This window comes from Acinonyx jubatus, chromosome A3, assembly GCF_027475565.1.
Source record: "Acinonyx jubatus isolate Ajub_Pintada_27869175 chromosome A3, VMU_Ajub_asm_v1.0, whole genome shotgun sequence".
Lineage (NCBI taxonomy): Eukaryota > Metazoa > Chordata > Mammalia > Carnivora > Felidae > Acinonyx > Acinonyx jubatus.
In genome coordinates, this window is record NC_069388.1 from 76,795,511 (window position 1) to 76,814,854 (window position 19,344).

Consider the following 19,344-nt stretch of genomic DNA (forward strand, 5'->3'; position numbering starts at 1 on the left):
CATAGAACTGGGTTCGTAAACATGTGAAGGTAGAACAGAATTCTGGAAAGAGTGGATGTTAGCTTTTCCAAGCAATTGGTAATAATTACCCAGCGTTAAAGGATGTTCACTAGAGTGTTGTTTACAATTAAAATGGAAACAATCTGAATATTTATCAATAGGAAATAGTTTATATGAATTAAGGTACATCAGTAATATGGAATATTTTACAGAATATTTAAAAGAATGAGAGAGTTATGGAAAGTTATCCAAGATGTAGTGAATGAAAAATACAAGTCCCACTTTGAACACTCAGAAAGAAAGAAAGAAAGAAAGAAAGAAAGAAAGAAAGAAAGAAAGAAAGAAAGAAAAGAAAAGAAAGAAAAGAGGGAGGGAAAGGAAAGAAGGAAGGAAAGGAAAGGAAAGGAAAGGAAAGGAAAGGAAAGGAAAGGAAAGGAAAGGAAAGGAAAGGAAAGGAAAGGAAAAAGGAAGAAAGGAAGGAAAAAAGAAACACTTGGAACACTTAAAATCATTCAGTACAAGGGCACCTGGGTGGCTCAGTCAGTTAACCATCTCACTTCAGCTTAGGTCATGATCTCACAGTTCTTGAGTTTGAGCCCCGCATCGGGCTCTGTGCTGACAGCTCAGAGCCTGGAGCTTGCTTCAGATTCTCTGTCTCCGTCTCTCCCTATCTCTGCCCCTTCCCTGCTCACGCTTGCTCACTCACTCTCTCTCTCTCAAAAATAAACATTAAAAAAAAGTTTTTAAAAATCATTCAGTACATATACATGTTTACATAAACATTATTATAGTTGAAGAACTATAGATAGTACCAGTCATTATTCTGACCTGTATCCCCCCCACTCCCTACCCTCATGTTATACCAAGGTTCCAGGGTCACACAAAAGAAAAATGTCCATGTGGCCCTTCCAGCCTTTGGTTTACCCTGGTTATTACATTATCTAAAAGAAAGAAGTCATTCTATCACTTTGGGGCATGGGAATCTTTGTAGAAGAGTCTGGTGACTGAAGTGCCTCCTTGGGCACAAGAGACAACTTATGCCCTCCCATAGGCCCTGTCCTTGCCTATGGAAAAGGTAAACATGCACAAGGCCCCATCCCATAGAACTTGCCCCTGGTCTTGGGGCATCTCCCTATCTCCCCATCTCAGAGTTTCTGCTTCTTTTCCAGTCCTACCATGCCCCTACACCCAAGTTGCTAAAGCTGTCAGAAAGGGAAGCTGGGGGCAGACAATTTCTGTTTTGACTTTATAATACCAAGCTGGCTGCCTTCTTAGAATGGGAGAAGAAAATAGACTAAGAATGGAATACAAAATAATCTCAATAAATTATCCTGCTATGGATGGATGGACAGATGGAAGGAAAAAAGGGCAGGCTAGGACAGGATAGGGTAAGATAGAGAGAGATCGGGTTTTAGGGTCCCCTAGAGCAACAGAACCAACAGGATGTACATATAGACAGAGCGATTTATTAGTTCTACTACTGAATTGGCTCACATGATTGTGAAGGCCTGGTAAGTCCAAAATCTGCCAGGTAGGTTGCCAGGCTAGAGACCCAGAGAAGAGTTGCAGTTGGAATCCAAAGGCAGTCTTTGTTCAAGGCCATCAACCTGACTGGATGAGACCTACCCATATCATGGATGCCCACCAATTTAAATGTTAATCTCATCTAAAACCACCTTCACAGAACATCCAGAATAATGTTTCACTAAAGATCTATGCATTTTCGCCCCAGTTGACACATAAAATTAATCGCCACAAATAGGCAAAGAGGAAGATAGGCCTTTAGCTACAGAAAAACATGATAGAGATACAGACAGACAGAGAAAGAGAGGGGATAAGGATACATAATCTCTGGAAAGAAACACTTCCACGGTACTTATTTTGGGAAGAAGTGGGATATATTTCTTACTTGTTAAAATGTTTTACAATGAGAATGTACTAATATATTATTTGTGGGTGTATGTTTACATTTGTTTCTAAAAGAACAAAGATTCTGGAGGGAAGGAAGGGAAAAGAATGCTATTTATGCCTCCAAACTGCTGACAAAGGATCTCTGCTGTCCTCTACTGCTCCTTTGTAGAAGGGGTGAGTGCTGCTGTCACCTATCAGATGCCAGGCGCGGTGTGAGGTGCTGGGCGTACAGAAACGAATACAACAAAGGCAGCCCCAAACCCACGGAATTGACGTTCACATCACCTCATTTCAAACAAATCTATAAAGTAGGTAGTAACGGTCCACTTCTGCAGTTGCAGAAGCATGGGTTTGGTGACGTTGAGAAAATGTCTTGAGGTCAAACATGTTCCAGAACCTGATTTTGTCAACCCTCAAGTCTCACACTCCTCTTGGGATGAACACTGGACTCCCTCTGCAAAGGACGTCTGTGTGTCTCGGATCTTAGCACAACAAGCAATGGTGCAGCTTTTTCAAAGACATTTCCATTTCCCTTTAGCAGCAAGATAAACTTTCCATCGCCTGCAGCTCCTGGGCCGTGGCTGGCAGAGGCTGTATCACAGGCGTGCCAAGCGCAAAGAAAGTTCGGAGGACAAACGCAGCCAGAAAGCATCAGAGCTTTCCATCCAGCTTCCAAACTTATTATTTCTTATTATTTCTTGAGAGCGTCCACTGCTCTTTTAAAAACAAGGGGCCTATTTTGTGAGCTGCTCAATGGTCTATTTTAAACTCGTGGGCTGTGTTTGTTTACATTCAATCCCAGGCCTTGCCCTTTGCAATAAACCGTCACTGGCATCGTGCAGAAAAGCATCGTGGAGACTGCCATATCACTGTTTACAGCTTTCTCACTTGAAGAAAAGGGGTGGAAATCGAATGTTTGCAATTGTCCCAGTGCTGAGAGGGCCCTAGAGAAGAAAGATGGCACCAAGCTCCCAAGTCAAAGGATTCCTGGGGCAGCAGTGAGTAGTATGTAGACGCCAGAATGGTACAGAGTGCATTCTCGTACACCAAGGAGAAGAATAAACATGCTAACTTATCCAACAAATACTTATTGAGCACCAACTACGCTGTGTGCCAGGCAGTGTTCTCAGTACCTGAATACAACCATGAACACAAAGAAGCTGTCCTCAGGGACTGACATTCTCTGGAGGGGAAGGAGACAACAAACAGTAAACACTGTATGATATTATGTTTTATATATTATACATATATATATATATATATATGCACCAAATATATGGCACTAATATGTTAATAATAACTATCATTACCACTAATAATAGATATGTTGGAAAAACTTTAGGTGCTTCACAGAGAAACTCAAGATCTTTCCTAAGAGAAGCCCAGACCTTCATGTGACGTTGGCAAATCATTCAGAAGTTGTGACATCTGAACTCTAAACACTGTTGGTCTGATTTTATCACCTCCTTAATCCTTCTCATCAGCTTAGCCCCAATCTCTGCTTACCAAGGCTAGGCTCCAACAGGACCAAGAAGGAAACCAGGGTGATCCTCAACACCGTCCAGCCCCTTCCAGCCTTTCTCCCACAGCAAAGCTGCAGTCTCCACACTGACACCTGGCAGGTCCTCACTCTTCTGCTCTAGGACCCTCAGACCAGGGAAAGCGCATCACTACCAACACAGTTTACAGCTGTAGGGGCTCTGGTTTACCTCTTGCAAGTATCTGCTATTTAAATGTGAAGCCCCCTCTCCCCGAAGAGCAGTGCTTAACCCAAGAGTCTACCCCTGGTGGAGGAATTTTATACTTTGTGAAACCTGAATTTGTAAGCCAAGAGGCCTTCTGGGCACTCTCCTGGGATCATATAAATCTCCATCTCTGTCCCCTACATCTGCCTCTTGCATCCCTCACTTGTCAAATGCCAGAGGCAAGTCATGTTTTCCAAGGAACCAGCAGTCACTATATGACATGGAAGTAGGGAGGGAGAGAGGAAGCAACAGAGACAGACAAACAGACATCAGAAAACCTGCCCATTTGAGCAAGTCATTTGTTAAGAAGCCCTCTGAACTCCTTGGGGAGAAGAGGTCCATTGTAGATGTGATCCCATGGTCTATGCAAAGGGACCCCCACACTGCAGTGATGTTTTTGACAAGACCTGTGATTGATTTGCCGGTTTGCTAATGAATGGACCTGGAGTTGCACATTGCTTTGGCTCTAGAGAAAGCACATGATTACAGCATGCACGGTGGCAAATGCTATAATTAAAGATGCAAAACAGGGTTCATTACACACCCATTTTCAGTGCTTGGAACTTTCTGAAACAGATTCCTTTTCAGAAGCACCATCTGCAGGTGATAAGCCTCAGGAGACTTTCTTCCACCCAGGACATACAAAAAGAATTTTTTAAAGAGTAGGATTGGGACAGAGGAAGGGAGCTCATAAATCTTTAGAATGTAAAAAAACAAAAACAAAAACAAAAAGGAACCTACCTTGTCCAACAAAAAAGTGAAAGAAGGATGGTGACAAATCTCAGAATGGGGACCCATATAACTAGGTCTCGAGAGTTAGGACAAAATGCTGGCTTGCATTCAGAAGGCAGCACTTGGAAATTATATCATAGCTCTGAAAGATCACATCTCAATAGTAGATCACCGTAAGATATGGTTTGTCCTCCGATACTAGGTTCACAGTGGTTTCTACTGAGCCAATAAAAAATGAATAACTATAATCACAACAAAGACAAAAACACCCATCATGAGTGGAGAGGACACCTTCCCCAAGTAAATTGCCTGGATGCCCCTGAGGTCTCTGAGTTAGAGCAGGTAGAGGAAATGGTCTTTATTTTCCAGGTGGGGAAAGGAGGGTAATGAGGCACAGAGAGGTTAGGTGACCTGCCTAGGGAGAAGGAGCAGGTCAACAGCCAAATCAGGACAAAAAACTGGCACTGCTGATTCCCTATTCAGTGCTCATTCTCCCAGACTGCACTGTCTCAGAAATGTCAAACACATTATGCAAGAATATCAGGAGTCGGTGGTGTTGAGGCAGAAAAGTTTGGTTTCCAGTATAAAATTATCAGTAAATGCAGAGCACAGATATGCTCTCCCCAGCTGAGTGCACACCTTGGAGCAGGCCCCAGGAGCCTCAGTGCCCCCCAAGCAGTGCATCCCTTCACACACTGGCTAATAGCAAAGCCATGAGATACAGCACCTCTTCCCTGCACCCCTTTCAGGACACATGGTAAATTGCGAGCTGGATGGGGCCTACATATCTGCAGAGGCAGAGGTGGAGGAAGATGCTGGAAGCACCTACCTGACTAGTGTCAAATTTTTGCCCTTTTCCTGATCCTGAAATATAAAAGGGAAGGGGGGGAGGTGTCAAACAGAAAAAGAATGTCACCTGTTACATTTTGCTAATCCATGCCAAGACAGTAAGAGTACAAATTCCAACCAGGCCAGGCTAGGAACACCTCTTTCTAAACATCCATGCCCTATGGGGGCGCCTGGGTGGCTCAGTCAACTGAGCAACTGACTCTTGGTTGTGGATCAGGTCACGGTCTCGCAGTTCATGAGTTCGAGTCGCTCATCAGGCTCTGCACTCTGACAGTGCAGAGCCTGCTTGGGATTCTCCCCTCCCTCTCTCCCTTCCTCTCTCTCTCTTTCCCTCGTATAAATAAACAAATATCCATGCCCTCTGGCCCTCCTCAGGAGGCATTCTAGAGAATACTTGGACATGGGCCACACATGTGCAAACCACATATGTGCAGGTACACACACAGTACAACACAGGTTGTTACTTTCTGTAACTACTTAAGGACACTGAGTAGCAGAAGGTAACTTCAAGAAATCATAGAATCCCTCTGCCTAGGGGAGAAAACCCAGGAAGTCACAGGTCGGCACCTCTGGCTAGAGCCAAGCTGGAGAAGCACCTTTAAAGACCTCCAAACGAGAGATGAAGTAGAACCCTCCTCAGTCACCTCTAGGAGAGTTTAACTGCTTCATCGCTTCATCGTTAGCAAGTCTTTCCTTAAGAACAACTTACATCCTTCAGGCTGTGGCTTAAACCAACTCCCTCCCTCTAGCCTGTCATTATCAGAAGCACATTTGCATTCTTTTGGCAAATTCCAATTTTTCTCTTCACTACTGGTAGCAACTAAGGACTGCTGAGTAATAGGGGACAGCATGCAGATTTATGTGAAAACAAATAAAAACCACAGATAAAGATCTTTAACTACAATCTAGATGTATATTTTTACCTGAAGTTGATAACAGTTTAAATTATCAGGCCCATACCCGAGTTGGCTTTTGAGAAAACTTTGGTTACTTCTGCCTAAAATGACCAGTTCAAATGAAAACTAGAAGTTTAATAGTATCTGCAGTTTGGGGCATTCTATTCCAGCACTAATTAGAATTCCTGGTGTATATCCCAGGGAAAAACTGAAGATCCTAAACTGAAGGTTCAATTAACACTTTGCTATGACCACTAAAATGTGCCTCACACTGCCCTCATGTCCTTGTTGTAGGGATCAAGAAATCTGGGCTTTTGATCCTAGTATAACCACTAACGTGTAACTAGGTTGCTGTGCAACCCTGGGCAAATAACAGCTCTGAACTTGAGCTTTTCTTCACTGGTGAAGTAAACTTATCAGAACAAATGATCTTAAAAGGGAACTAAAATGTCTAAGATTCTGCCTAATAAGTCTGTGATGATGATGAATTGAGAAGAAGCTTGTGAAATGCTTAGCTCAATGCCTGAAAGTACACAGTAAGCACTCAATATAAATGCTCGCTATAATTACCAGTGAGCAATAGGCACCATCTGGTCTCACCAACCAGAAACAGAGCTTTGATTCCTACTCCACTGTCCATGAGAATGCCACCACTGAGCCCCTAAGAGCAAGCAACAGGTAAATTCACATTAGTTGCAGAAAACTATCTACACCCACAAGTGAGTTCTGTGAAACTTTAGAATCATGAGGGTGACATTAAAAAAAAACACAAAGAAGCCCCCTGAAGTCATTAATTCAGGCTGTTTCTTTGCAGCTAGCCAACATTACCCCAAATTGGACTAATCCTACATCTTACTCGATTGCTGACCCTCAGTATATCAAAGAACCACCCTGGGTCCTGTCTAAACACTACCTTACACGGTATATATCATTCACTGAATCTCCTTACTGTCTCCTTCCCCTTCACACACAGGAAGACTGCGTGTTCCAGCCTCCCCGGCGACTGGGTTGGGACCATGTACCTGAGTGAGCTCTGTCCATTAGAATGGTGGTAGTAGTAATAATACAACTTTCAGATCCAGTCCTTAAAGGCATCCAGAAGACATGCCGTCTCTCTTCTTCGTTTTGGTGGCAAGTGGGGAGGCCAGATATGAAGATGACAAAGTGATAAGATGGAACCCACTTGGATCCAGACAGAGGAGACCTGCCTTGAAAGCCTGCCCAACCCCCGCACCAAACTTTATAAAAGCAAGAAATAAACTTCCACAGCATTATGCTCCAGCTCTGTCAGGCTGTTTCTGTAGCATGGCTTATTGTACCCTAATTAACAAAGATTCTGGTCCTTCAAAGTATTAAGGGAATGGAGATGTATTAATTGCCTATAGTGTTTGTCAAATTCTGCATTGCAACCTATTATTTGGTCCTGAAATCAATTTGGTGGATTATAATCACCATGTTCAAAGAAAAATAGAATAGAATAGAAAATATCAGGAGCTACTTTTAGCATATAAGTAAAAATTGTTTCACGAAAGGTTTGGTTCAGTTTCGTAAGTGTGAGTATGTATTTCTGTGGGTTGGGTTGTGATACGTACTGCATTTCTTACTGTGGCTTGTGCTAAAAAACAAACAAACAAACAAACAAAAAACAGAAAGTGTACAGGAATCTCATGAGGTGGGTATTATCCCCATTCCATAGCTAAGGGCACCATTCAGAAACTCTAAGTGATTTTTCAAAGTCACACAGCTACCAAGTGGTGGCACTGGCATTGGACTGAAGTCAGGGTGCCTCCCAGCTCTCATGCACATTGGTCTTCATCATAGGTGGTACATCCGACAGCCCCTGGCCCACAGCCACATCAGCCAGGCTCCTCCTGGGGCTCCTGAACATGTACCCTCCAACCTCACCTGGCCCTTCTCACAATTTTAGGAGCCACATGTGAGTATTCCAATGGCTTCTATTTGTGGATATCTTAAACAGATGTGCATTAAAAAAAAATCATACAAATTTCTCAGCCTATCTGTAAAATAGGTCAGTTTATATTTGATTTCTCCCAAGTGGTGGCTCAAATACCATAGAAGGAAAACTGAGAGAGAAAGGTTAGCTGATGCCAGGCCAATGATGGCAAAGGGGGATCTGATATTTATAAATCCTGAGCATCAGATGGGGAAAAAAAGAAGAAAGAGAATTCATTCTAATAAGGCTAGATGAGGTAAAACAGAAAAACTTGAACTAGATCTAAAAAGACCTATCTATCCCACTTCTTCTCATCGATTCTTTAAGTATATCTGGGGACAATCCAAAATTAAAATATGGATACTGCATACCTTGAAAATCAGCTTGAAATATTCCTGGGAGCTTTTTGCCCCTTTAAATATCAATCTTTCGGCTTGGTTATCGGCTTGGCTCCCAGGAAACTCAGGCCCTGGTTCTTTGGGAAATATGAACATCCTGTTGTCTGATTCAAAATCTGGAAGCAGTATTCCAGGCCTGATTCTGCCTATGACAACAGACAGGCAGGGGGCCATGGCCACCCCAATGCAGGAGCCCAGGGGCTACTTCTACAGGTGTGTGCAGATAACCAAAATGCTAAAGACCAACAACTTGAGCTTTTACTTGAAATGGACAGAGAACATGCTACAGCCAAGTTTATCTACAACCCCTCAGGACTAGAAATCAAAAGAAGCTGTGGATGGCAAGCAAGTCCTGGCTGGCAGCCTCCCAGAGAGGGAGGTCTACTCTCAGCAGGTGGTATAGTACAGGATCTCTAGCCTTAGGGCCAACACAGGAGCTTTCACCTCCAGCAACCAGGCCTAATGTCCTCAGGAAGCAGTTACCAGAATGAACAGGATTCTGAAAGCATTTCTCACCCACTTTAACTAGGGTCTGTTCTATTCTACCACAGCCTCACCAGAATCACTGCCAGAGACAAACCTTTTTGCTTCCTCGGGGGTCGCCTAAAAATCCACACTCATAAAGGTTTAGCAAGAATGACTTTGCAACCCCCACGCCCTGCCCACGAAGCTCCACCCTCAAGCCCACATAACAGTCACACACGGACTCATCATGACTCCCGGCCCCTTTCCAGCTGACAGGGTGCTCCCTGAGGCGGGATCTTTCCCGTTGAATATCTCCAGCTCAAATATTCCATCAGAAACATTTGGGCCCCATCTGAGCTCACACGTTCTGTCATGGCCTGGCCCACACCCCTCCCCATCCACCCCCAAGAAATAACAGTCTGATGTTCCCTCTCTTCTCTGTCTCTTTGGGAAGGGAAGATGTTACTCACTAACCTAACAAGTGTATTTAAAAATTGCAGCTGACTGCCATAGTAAATTCATGTCATGTTTTTTATGATAGATAATATTTCAGAGACACAGTCCTGAATGGAACCAAAAAAAAAAAAAAAAAAAAAAAAAAAAAAACCTTCTTAGAAAAACAATTTCTGTTCAGAAACTCAGCTGCCCACTTTCAGCTGTTACTTCTATAGAGAAAACACGTTTTGGATTCTGGCAGACAGGCAACAAAGCCAGCTAGGGACTGGTGCAAAGGAGGAGTTTGTGTGTAACTTAAACTTAATGTGGGAAACTCCAGTCATGGTAGCACATCTTTAAATCTCATTAAGCCCCTTCTAGGTATCAAAGGTGAGCCAGTCCTGCCATTTCCTGAGTCCTGTCAAGTACAGGGTACAGGAAATTGACAAAAGAGCTTCCATTAGTCTAGCCAAAATTCACATGGCCCTATTATTAAGATGCTGCCTAGTCTGATCACCCTCTTAATCTATCAAAACTGCAAAAGGATAATCTTTTAAAAGCTTCCCCCTTTCCCACCCTTTTAACCCCCAAGTCCTTTTCTTTGTTACTTAAATCAAGGTAAGTTGATTTTGTGCAAAGTTTGGAGGAGAGACATGCTGGTAGCTGGCAGCTGACAAAAAACAAACCCGAGACTTTTCTACCTGGAAACTATTCCCTTTGACTCAAGACTCAATGTTACCACTTTGTAAACAAAGATGATTAAAAAACTCTGCCTTCCTTTTTTTTTTTTTTTCTTTCCCAGAGTCTTCTCACAGTACCTGGCACTCTCAAAAGCCCCCATTAGGCACACCACAAGAATACTCAAAGGGATTACGTGCTCTTTGCTGGTTTTGTTTTATAAGCCAGGGGCCACTGAAAGAAAATAGAGCCTCCCGTCCAGGTGTCCCTGCTTGGCAAAATAATGGATGCAGATTGATGTGCTCTGGAGGTAAAGGACATTAACATCCTGAGACCTCTGGCAGGCACACTGCCAGGCCAGCTCCAGAGAGGCCTTGAAGAGCAGAGCAAGATTCACTTGCATCCCCGGACATCTCTCGACAACGGCTTTTATTGTGGGCCCAGGCTGGAAGGCGGGGGCCCCTCCCCGTCGCTCAGAATGAGTGAGGAGCTGAATGGGCATGCAAGATGGACTGCCTGCATTATTGATTTAAGACGGCCAGCTGACGGTACACTGCGCCTCCTTTTATTTATTTCCACAAGGTACATCTTTCTCTAAACTGAATTGTCTTTGATTTGAAAGCCGGGGTGTCTTCCCCCACCCCCACCCCCAAAGAAACTGAATCCCATCTCGACACAGCTGCTCAAAGGCAGCCTGGTGGCTGTTACCTACTGAGGCGAGCTTTTGTGCTGCCAAAGGGAAGACAAGGCCCGCGCTGTGAACATAATTTTTGATCATCCCTGTTTAAATACGCTGAGTGTCAATCAGAGAAGTTTGAAGAACATTATAATTACAAAATATATCCCTGCTCTATAATCAGTATTGTTTGTTATAGTGGCCTGAATGGTGATAACGATTTCAATATGTAATCCACGGAACTTACAAATACCCGTTTTACATGCGCCTTTAGGAAATACACTGGGAGGAAGGAGAACAAATAAAAAGGACCACACCAGTCAATGGCATGTTTTGATGCTGGGTTATCCTCCCAGTGACGGCAGCAGTGGTGATGCAACGCTAATGAAATGGTTCTCCTCCTCAGGGGACATTTCGTGGCCAGAACCCCCAGGCCTGGAACACTGGGTCAGGACTCTTGGGGTTCACAAAGTCATTGGCCCTTGCCTCAATTTTACTCTCACCTTGTGTGGGATCTTGTGGGACTCGGCCTAAGCCAGGCACGCTCCCACAGTCACCTTCAAACTGTGTCTCTGTGTGTTCTTAAAAGGCAAGAGTGAGAAAGCCCAGACACCTGGATGGGAGACGTAGAACTGACGATGCCATGCCGACTGGGGACTTTATCCGGGGACTTAATTCACTTTACTTTGAAAGCTTCTCACCCTCTAAGAGGCAGACTGAAAATGAATTTTAAAAGAGGCCCCCGATTACACCCTCAGCCTACCCTTCACTTTGAAAACTGATAAGCAAACCTACTCATCCAACATCCAACCCCACCCCCGGTTGGCTTCCTTCACACCCACCTCCCACAGGACCCCCAGCTTTGACAACAAGATCATCTGCCAGCACTCCAGGGCCTGCACAATTGACTGGACAGAACTGGCTGCCTTCCTAGGAGCCCTTTGTGAGCCATCAGAGAGCCAAGCTCCAGCAAAAGACAGAATTTGCCTTCACTGGCTTCCTTATACCTACAAGGTCAAGTCCCCACTTTCTAGACTGCCATCCCATGCTGCCAACCATCTGGCTCCAGCCTTGCAATCCAGCCTCCCTACAGAAATCCTCTTATTCACAACCCTCCATATCTGGCAGGAAATTCCTGCCACCCACCTTTGCTAGCACCTTCTCCTGCTCTTGAGAGCATCCTCCAGCCCTCCTGCTCCAGCAATCCAGATCCTATGGGGTCCCCCCACCCCAATATCCTTACCCACCTCTGCAAACTACAACACCTAGTCTGATGCTCAGGATCTCTCATTTGACACCAGGTATATGCACTCTTCAAGAGAGTTACAGAACTATAGAGGAGGAAGTGACCTTACACATCACCTAATGTAGCATCCTTCAGTTCTTCAAGACAGAAATCCAAAGTGTACACACGGCCTTCCCACTCTGCAGACCAGAGAGCTTGCTCCTAGGCCATGGAGCGCCATGGGCTTCTGGAGGGCAAGTTCCCAGTCAGCTGCCTTCCGTTGTTCTCTCAGAGCTTCCCATGGCGCCCTCCCTGCAGAGGAGCAAGAAAAGGCTGGCCAGTGAAATCCCTGCTGCCATACTGGTTTAGGATGCCTAACTATTCTGAGGCTAGAAGGTCTCTTTTTATTTTTTCCACAGTGTGTAGCTTTCTCCACAGCAAATTACCTATTACTTAAAAGCCATTTCCACCTTTATCTCTTTTTCTCTACCTCCCCTCCCCTCAAAATGAATCCTTTGCCGAGGCAGTAGGCATCTTCCTTAATTGCCACAGTTTGTCTTCCCAATTGTCACAACACAGCCTTTCCGTCCAAGGTCCCAAGTTCTGGATCTTGTTCCAGGGTAAGACAGATAAAATAAAAATGCCAAGAAATAAGCTGGAAGCAAGGGTGCTGCCCCTCTCCGAGTCCCTGTTGCTACTTAATCAGACTGCACCACACCCCATACCCTAGGGAGTCCACAGTGGCCCTCGTGTCCTTTCAAGTCTAACATTAACGTTACAAGGTTCTGTCTGCTTCACTCTCAGTTTGGATTCACATTTTTTCTTTTGAACAAGGCCAGGAAGTAGCCACTGTAACTTGTTAGTGAAGTCATATGAGAACATACAAGCAAGTATACAAATGTATGTTCGATTCAGGGGTAACATCAGCCTACGGTACACAGGGATGGCTTTGTAGAAAAAGTACGATTTGAAATGGTCCTTAAAAGACAAATTGGGTTTGGACAGTGTTTCAAGTGGGGGACATAAGGAGACAAAGTCACAGGAGTAGGATCTAATGTGGCAGGAGACAATTAACCAGGACTGAGTATAAATTGTAGCTGTCCTTCAAACAATGAGCCTATAGATGTCCACCAGTGACATGGTCAAGAGATTTCCTCCAAGAGATCACTTGGGTGAATGCAGAAAAGGGGGGATGGGCAGGAAGAAAAGAATGGAAAACAGGGGGACCTCTGAGAAGCCAAAACAACAAATGGTACTCCTGAGGCCCCAAGACAAAGACAGAGCCCTATGTGAAATCTGTGGATGAGAGTTGGGAAGGGCCCTGGGGACATTTTCCCTGCCTGTGTCCCCCCCTCTTCACCAGCACCCGCCACAGAAGGGATAATAAAATATTAATTCTATCTGATCTGGGGCCACCCAGGCAGTATCATGTCATATGATACTTTAATGACCACAAGTCAGGCAACACAGCCTGGCTGTGAAGGAGGCACTCCTCTCCCAGCCCAAATCCAAAGGTGCTCATGTTACAGGAAGAAACAGGAAGTGGGGCTCAGAAACTGAGAGTGGGGCCCCATGAATGTACCAGGGCCCCCTGGGAGCCTGCTCTGTCTATGCAGGATAGAAAGGCATCTACCACTTTCCACCTTGTTCTTCATCACCACTAAAGTGAGCTGTTCTTCAGCGTATGGTGTCACTCCAGAACTAATAAAATGTGAAAGTCTAATTGTATTAGCAATTTCCCATCATATTCTATTAATATGTATCATATTGGTATCCATTTTCACTAATGTGACATGAAAGGCAGTAATGTGATTACTTTTTAGTGAAAACAAATGCTAATGTAATTAAATGTTGACCACATAAGCTGGAAGATATGGCAACCAGCAGCTATTTGGGACTTTCTTCTAAAAAAAAAAAAAAGAAAGGAAGAAAGGAAGAAAGGAGGAAAGGAGGAAAGGAGGAAAGGAAAGGAAAGGAAAGGAAAGGAAAGGAAAGGAAAGGAAAGAAAAAAAAAATGAAGGAGGTGGAGGAAGAGGGAGGTGTCAATCAGAACCGGGCAAAAATATTTCAAGTGTGCCATTGAAATTCATCGTCAAAACCTGCCAACAACAGAACTCTTCTTTAGGACACTGCCTGGCATACTGTAGGTTAACAGGCACGATGGAAGGCAATACAATATACAATTAAGACATGGTTGTTGACATCAGAGAGATCTGCCTTCCGACTCTGGAATTTTCTAGCTGGGAACTTTGGGCAAGTTAATTTCTTTAAGCCTTGGTCTCAGCATTTGAATAACAGAGATAATAACAGCATCAAACTCAGAGGTTCTTAATAGAATTAAATGAGATCATGCTTGTAAAGCACTTGGCAGTGTCTGGCACATAGCGAATGTTCACAAAATATTAGAAATTATTGTTGTGATAAACATAAGAGCAGAATAGTCTAAAACTTTTTGTCCAATAATATTAGTTCATGTTCAGCATGTAGCCCTTTAAAATATGCCTTTGTTGTGCTGGAATATTCTACCTTCTTTGAAAGATGCAGAAGAAAATGCTACAAACTAAAAGGAAAGAAAACATGGGAAATGGAAACTAAAACTACCCACGAACCCTTCTAAATTTTGTTCACTGCTGAGCTAAGAATGAGGGAGATTTTTAGGTTCAAATGTGCAAAGACCAAGTGTCCCTCTGAAGTGTAAAAAAGTGTTTTTGTTGTTGTTGTTTTCATCCAGGTCCTTTGTCCCTTCCTGTTGCTAGTTCAGAAGTGAACACCCAAAAACCCTCTACTGTATTGAGCAGGAAACACAAGAGGTAGTTACCTACAGACTCGGCCATTGCCAGGGACACAGAGGGTGTGAACTTGCCATGAAGCACCTGTGACCCAGGCTTCTAACCAGCTGGGTGGCAGGTGCTCTAAGAGAGATGTGGCCTTTCAGAGGCTCTTCACAGCTAGGACTCCTACAGGAGGAAAGCTAGAGACCAGAGAGAGGACCAGAAGACCTCTTGTGGTTGTTTCCCAACAGGATCAGTGCAGGACAGTATAGGTTCTGGCTACGGAAGGCTGCTGGAGCCATGTCTGCCCCTAGTGTCCCCACATCATGTCCAAGTTCCCTTCTGACTGCAAGAGGCTCTGACTCCACACCACACACCTGAGAGAACCAAAGCTCTTAGCCATCAACTTTGACTTCTGACAAGCAACTCAAAGTTTCTCCATGTTCCAGCATCCTTAAAACACATTTTCCCTCAGATATTTGGAAAGAGCATCTATGAAATGAGAACGGGTTTGTTCAAGGTGCCTGGTGTCCTTGGGTGCCTGGACACATTGAAAGTTTCATTTTATATGACAGAGAATTCCACACACTTAGAGCTTTACATTATTTAGAATTACTCTGGACTGCTCTTTTCATAAATGAAGCTCATGTACTAAGCATTATGTTCAGCACTGTATTTAATACATCAATCCCCTGAGACCTGCACTATTAACCCCATTTTACAGAAAAGGAGCTGAGCTGAGAGAACAGCCAGTAACTAGAGGCAGCACTAAAAATTAAATCCAGCCTGATTCTAAATCCAGTATTTTCCAGAGAACTATCTGCCTTTGTGAGAAAATACTTTTTCTCGTCAAAAGTTACTAGAAGCTCACTGAGGGCAAGAATTGCCTTTTACCAAATCCAATGAAATTAGGAGCTCTGAGTTTAATCCCTGCCTCCACCTCTCACCTACTGTGTGAACTTCAACTGTTATCTGGCCTTTTTAAGCAGCGGAGCTGTGTAATTTATAGTCCAGAACAGAACACATCTGAGACTGAAGGGGAAAACTAACCAGACAGGATGCTGAGATGACAGATAAACCAAGGTTGTCCTCAGGAAATGGAGACACATGGTCCCTCGGAGCCTTGCACACTCATCTGCAAAATAGAGAGGCTGGATGAAACACCGAGGTCAAGAGGGCATGAGTATAGTACTATACGATGAGTATAGTAAGGGGGGGAAGGATATTCATCTGGACACCTAACCAGGAACACAAAATAGTGAATACTGGGGGCAGAATGAGCTCACAAAATGCATTTGTTCACGTATTGTTTAACCTCTGAAAAACACTACAAAACATATAAAAGAAAAGCCATCTCTAATCTCACCAACTACAGCCCTCTTTGGAGTTTGGTGCATTGCTCTTTCCTGATTTGTACTTATGTTTCAATAACATAACATACATAGACACACATCTTTTTTTTTTTTTTTAATCAAAAAGCAAGTGATCAGGCTGTTGGCCTGCACTGTGTTTCTGCTCATATCAGCATATAAAGATTTGCCTAATAAGGCAATATGATGCATCATCTTCCATCACTGCATGGAACTGTACATCTCACCATTTCCCCTCTTACCGAATGAACATTTAAATTACAGCCATTTCACAAAGAATTGTGAAGAATGTCATTATACATATATCCTTAATATAGATACAATACTCCTATTATTATTTTATTTTTTAGGTACTACACAAGAGCATTTTAAATTCTAAGGAATCCAGCAAAACTACTCACCAGAAAGTCTGTACCCATATACCCATTCCCACTGATACTATATGTGTCTGCCCATTTCCCTGAATGCTTGTCAGTATCAATGTGTTTTCATTTTTGCAACTCTCCTAGGTGAAAAAACAATTATATGCTAGTGTTTAACATTTCTTTAATAACTAGTAAGGCTGAGTATCTTTTCAAATGTTTATCAGCCAGGGGCGCCTGGGTGGCTCAGTCAGTTAAGCATCCGACTCCGGTTCAGGTCATGATCTCAGGGTTTGTGAGTTCAAGCCCCATGTTGGGTTCTGTGCTGACAGCTCAGAGCCTAGAGCCTGTTTTGGATTCTGTCTCTCCCTCTCTCTCTGCCCCTCCCCCACTCGTGCTCTGTCTCTCTTTCTCTCAAAAATAAAAAAACATTAAAAAATTTTTTTTAAACTACAAATGTTTATCAGCCACTGATATATATTTTTCTGTAAATTACCTGTTCATATTTTTGTCCATTTTTATATGGGCTGTCTTTTACTTTCTGTTTGTAAGACCTTATATATTAAGAATTCTTATATATTAAGAATTGTAATCCTTTATGTGGGATGCAAATATCTTCTCCCAGTCGGTCATCTGTCTTATAAATTTGTTTACATTGTCTTTTCGCATGTGCAAAATTTTTTGCTTTTGAGTCCTATGTTTCTATTCTTTTTTCTCCAAGGCCTCTGGGGTTCCTGTCTTCCTTTGCAAGTGATTCCACCCCCAAGTTTATAGAATATTATGCGTGGTGGAAGTCTGAGGCTGGGAGTCCCCTGGAGTCACACACAGAGAGGGCTGGGTTGCAGCCCTAGGTAACTGGTGGGCAAGGCTGGGGGATACTGAGCAGCAGCACTGCTCCTGCTTCTCTCCCAAAATACTCCAAAGGTCAGAGAAGAGTGGATGCACACTGCCAGGGGTCTGACAGCCCAGCTCAGTGAAAGGAAAAAGTTCTTAGAAATCCCATGCTTTCTCTTAAGAATTCATTAGAATTTTGTTTTCTACTCCATGATTTATTAATACTTATTTTGCTATAGAAGTAATATTTTGATGACTACCAAACTAAATTATTTAACTTCCCCTCCTTGAAATCTACCACGTTTATGAGGCAGGCAGCACTAGGCACTTCCAGTGGTAACTGAACCCCAGGTTCAGGCATTTTTTTAAATTGTTATTAAAATTAGACCAAAGCAAGAGTGGCTAAAATGAACAAATCAGGAGAGACTATGGATGCTGGCCAAGATGTGGAGAAACAGGAACCCTCTTGCACTTTTGGTGGGAATGCAAATTGGTGTAGCTGCTCTGGAAAACAGTATGGAGGTTCCTCAAAAAATTAAAAATAGACCTACCCTATGACCCAGCAATAGCACTGCTAGGAATTTACCCAAAGGACACAGGAGTGCTGATGCATACAGGAACATGTACCCCAATGTTTATAGCAGCACTTTCAACAATAGCCAAATTATGGAAAGAGCCTAAATGTCCATCAACTGACAAATGGATAAAAAAGATGTGGTTTATATATACAATAGAATACTACTTGGCAATGAGAAAGAATGAAATCTGGCCATTTGCAGCAACGTGGATGGAACTGGAAGGTATTACGCTAAGTGAAACAAGTCAGTCAGAGAAAGACAGATACCATTTATTTTCACTCATAGGTGGATGGATCTTAAGAAACTTAACAGAAGCCCATGGGGGAGAGGAAGGGGAAAAAAACCAAGTTACAGAGCGGAAGGGAGGCAAACCATAAGAGACCCTTGGATACTGAGAACAAACTGAGGGTTGATGAGGGTGGGGGAGAGGGGAAAATGGGTGATGGGCAATGAGGAGGGCACTTCTTGGGGTGAGCACTGGGTGTTGTATGGAAACCAACTTGTCAATAAATTACATTTAAAAAAACAATCAATCAATCAATAAAATTAGACCAAAGCAGAGAGGGGGGACAATGTCTAGTTGACAAGTTCCACAGGTTAGGGAACTGACAGCTCCTTTCAGGACCTGTCATCCTGGGAATCTGACCTGAGTGCTGAACACAAAGGGGAAATGTCTAGACTGTGCTTCCAGAACCCTTTGCTAATGCTTCCATTCCCTCTGCCCCTCCTGCCCCTTCCTCCACAAAGGTGTCCTGGCTCATTTTTTCTGCCTTCCACTCACCCTACCCTTTCCTCGACATCCCCAAACTCCTCTAGCTGCCCCACAATTTTCCAACATATTCTTGCATGGGGCTGCTTTATTCCTATTTCGGAGCCATAGATCACAAACCTGCAACCTGGGCAAGCAAAGACCACCTTTACTTCAGGAGTTACCATGGAATGTGGCATCTTTCACTAAGACAGGCACTGTAGCAAAATGCCACACTGAACCCTCAGGGGTAAGTTAGTTACTGTTGGTCTCCTGATGTATAATGTGGGTGACGGGCATGAAGGAGGGCACTTTTGGGGATGAGCACTGGGTGTTATATGTAAGAGATCAATCACTGGGTTCTACTCCTGAAGCCAAGTCTACACTGTATAACTAACTTGAATTTAAATTAAAATAATAATAATAATAATAATAATAATAATAAATGGGTCAAAAAAACAGAACTACTTTGTAGGGTCTAAGGAGAATCATATGAGTTAATACAGATAAAGTCCTAAAGGCAGTTTTCACAAAGTCAGCACTCAATAAAAGTCAGTTCTTTTCCCTATTATTATACCATATGTAACTGCTCAATTAGTTTGTCAACTAACGAATGGTTCTTGTGCAACTGCTTTTGTCCATAAGAATAAGCAATCCCCTGTCCTAAAAGCAGGGGCAGGGAGGGGGTTGTAGAGGTATGGTGTCAAGCAAGCAGGT

General features: G+C 43.4%; 1 long non-coding RNA gene across 1 annotated transcript in view; it reads right to left on the minus strand.

Moving 5' to 3' along the window:
- Positions 1-15,871, minus strand: part of LOC113603241 (uncharacterized) — a 474,222-nt gene extending 458,351 nt beyond the window's left edge. Inside the window, exon 1 of the long non-coding RNA XR_003424804.2 lies at positions 15,786-15,871. This is a non-coding gene — a long non-coding RNA (uncharacterized LOC113603241). The remainder of the gene's footprint in view (positions 1-15,785) is intronic.
- Between the last annotated feature and the right edge of the window lie 3,473 nt (positions 15,872-19,344).